Here is a 3,290-nt window from a genome sequence, read left to right on the forward strand (position 1 = left end):
CACTGTCCCCAGGTCTCAGTGCCTTTTCCTGTCAGAGCCTCGGTCCCCAAACAGGCAAAGCACACTCTCACCAGGCTATAACTGAAATTCTCTTTACGGTGGGAGGCAGAAAGTCAAGAAAAAAATGAACTATTGCAACCCTGCGGAGAGCCCTTCTGCTTCTGAATTAACCAGTGAAAACTACAGAGCATTATCATTGAATGAAAAAGTAAAAGTTCCTGCTCTTTTGTATTTACTTCTTTACTTGAACCCGCGAATGGTTTTGAAATATTAGCTCTGTTACATTTTCATACACAGGAAGAATGAGGAAGTTGTTCAACCCATTGGCTCTTTTCCTTAGGAAAGTGTCAGCAAGATCAGATTGCCTTTAACATGGTTGACCAGCAGCAGCAGCTATGAGTGTAGTAAGGCATTATTTCCAGAAGGTTTTATTAAAGGGGAAAAATGTTTTCCATTTAAATATGTTACAAATGGGAACATGAAAACAGCGATGAATCCATCCACTCAAGCCATTTACACTGGGCAAAGTTATGCCCAAAATATCACAGGACTCTAGTCTCCCTCAGTTTCTTATTTCAAGTTTGCCGTTCATAAGAAATTTCATTTCAAAGTAGGTACATTTGAAAATGCATGTCCTGAAGCTCAGAATTGCTGGCAATTCTTAGAATATTCCATTACTATCATTTAAAGCAATGTATTTTTTATGATACTACCTGGAAAAAATATTTTGGGAGTCTTAATGCCTCTTCCCCACCTCCAGCTTTGCAGAAGTTTTCAGTCTTCTTACTATTTCAAGGAAGCTAAACTGTGAAATAATTCTTCTCCTGAATTATTTTTCATTTAGTAGTTTTTGTTTTTTTTTCTTTTTTAGACTTAGTCTCAAGCTGTTGCCCTGGGTAGAGTGCTGTGGCGTCATACCTCACAGCAACCCTCTTGGGGTCAAGCGATCCTCTTGCCTCAGTTTTTCTATTTTCAGTAGAGACGGGGGTCTTGCTTTTTGCTCATGTTGGTCTCAAACTCGTGAGCTCAAGCAATCCACCCTTCTTGGCCTCCCGGAGTGCTGGGATTACAGGTGTGAGACACCACGTGGACCCAGCCTCATTTAGTAGTTTTCAAGCATGTGTAAGAAATAGTAATAGATAAATGACATGGTCCTTAAAATCTAACATAAGCACAGATCCAGTGGTCCCTTAACACAGATGATTTTCAGATTGAAGTCTCCTTTTCCCTTGGAAGTCCTTGAATAAGAACCACCTCAGGGAAAAAAATGACCTAAGTTCAAAAGGAGATAGATTCAAAGAGCAGACATTACCTCTGAGTTAAAAAAGTCTGAGTAAAAATATCAAGCAAGTCAGTGAATTTTAGATTTCTTGCGCAACTTCTATGTAATTCAGTTTGCTGAAATATAATATTTTATTGATTGATTTGTTAGTTACAACATTTTCACTCTTGGTAGGACACCAGTGATGTATTCAGTAAAGTACATGGGTGAGTTTTTTCAAATGTCTTTGCTCTGTGCCTGTATGTCCCACTGAAGAATTATATTGAAATTTCATTCGCAAGAGACATTAGAAAAATATTGGTTATTAAGTAAGTTTCCTAGTGGTGAAAGAAAGAAGCAAGGATTTTATAGAGTCTGAGCAATTACCTACCGTGACACACTTCTAAACTTCTGTATGGTTTTTCTCTGTTTAACCTTTTTCTTTATTATAGCTAGCAATCTGTTGGTCACTGGGGGAGGAAGACCCCAGCAGAGTTGAGTAACAGAGAATTATTTCTACTGTGGTAGAAAAGCTACGGACTCTAAGTCTGAGGCTACTTTTCACTCAAACAAAAGAATTCACTGATGCTTATCTTCTTATGACTTATTTTCTAGTACAATCTGAGTACATCTTTGTTGGAATACATAAACAGATCAGAATTCAAGAGGTACTTTCTAAACTGATACAAAGGCTTTGGACTTTAAAACCTCAGGAACACTGTTATAAATTCACATGAACTTTGTCCCTTCCCTTTCCTTGTTACTGTCCTTTCCAGTTCTAAGGAAGTCCCACATCTGCCGAACTATCCATTCTACTGAGACTTGAAATGAAGAGATTCTTTGAAAGTTATGTGATCCTTGGGACAAATGCATTATCTCACTCTTCCTCAGTTTCCCTGTGGATAATCCATGGGGATTATAAACCCACCTATCCCCTGAGGTAGATGAAAATATTAAATGAATTTAATGTATGTAAAGTACTTGAACTACTTTCTGGTGCAAAGGACGTGATTAATTAATGCTAATAATCCTAGTCCTACTTATCCCGTTTTCTCAGAATTGTCTCGTACCCAGACTTTCCTAGACCTGTTTCCCACAAGCATTGCTCTCATCTCATTTTCTTCTGCTTTTTCTGTCACTCCATTTTTCACAGTCATGTCCCACCTGACAAAGATTGTACTAGAGTGAAGTTCTGAGGAGTGGTCCAGGATTGCAGGGATCAGGAATTTTCTCTTACAGGATTTGATAACTTTGTTTTGTATCCCCCTTTCATAATACTGGTGCTTTACCTTTAAAAAATAAAAAAAAAAAAAAAACAAGAAATTTGAGGAAGACAAGCTATCTCAGAAAGGATTCTAACCCCACATATTTAACTTAATTATTAAACATAACTTATCACACCATAGTTGGCTGAGCTAGAAAAGATCTTCATCAGCGAATGACATTGAATACCCACATGCGTGGGAAATAATTACACCTGAGGTTCATTGTGTTAACTCTGCCAATGTTCAGTTCTTTACAATGACTTCATTTAATCCTCACAATGACCCTAGGAGGAGGTCACTATCCCTGTTTTACAGAAGAGGGAACTGAGGAACAGAGTGGCTGAGTAAATTACATAGAGTTACACAGCGTGTCAGTGACAAAGCTAAACTTTGAATGCTGGCCGTCTGAGCCATCACACTAACAAGTGATGTGTCTGGGGTCAGTACCAGACTTTGGGACCTCTAGTTGCAAATATCTCATTTTGTTCTTCTTTATTCTGACTTTCCTGTGCCCATTCCTGATCACCCGAGAGTGCTTCTCCATGGATCCTTCCAGCTGCTGCTCAGCTATTCTGAAGCCAACAGGAGAAAGTTTGCAGCCAACTTAGAAAAAGAGGAGAACAGTAGTTAAGATGGGAAGGAAACAAGCTTTCTGCTGTGGTTGAAAGTGTGGGGTTTGCCTGGGAGAGGCTGTGAGGCAGAGAGGACTTTGACACATCCGTGAAATTGCTATATGAGCTGTGTTTCTTCAACTCCTATAGAGC

The sequence above is a fragment of the Otolemur garnettii genome, unplaced genomic scaffold (genome assembly GCF_000181295.1).
Source record: "Otolemur garnettii isolate 467f Iridium unplaced genomic scaffold, OtoGar3 scaffold00006, whole genome shotgun sequence".
Lineage (NCBI taxonomy): Eukaryota > Metazoa > Chordata > Mammalia > Primates > Galagidae > Otolemur > Otolemur garnettii.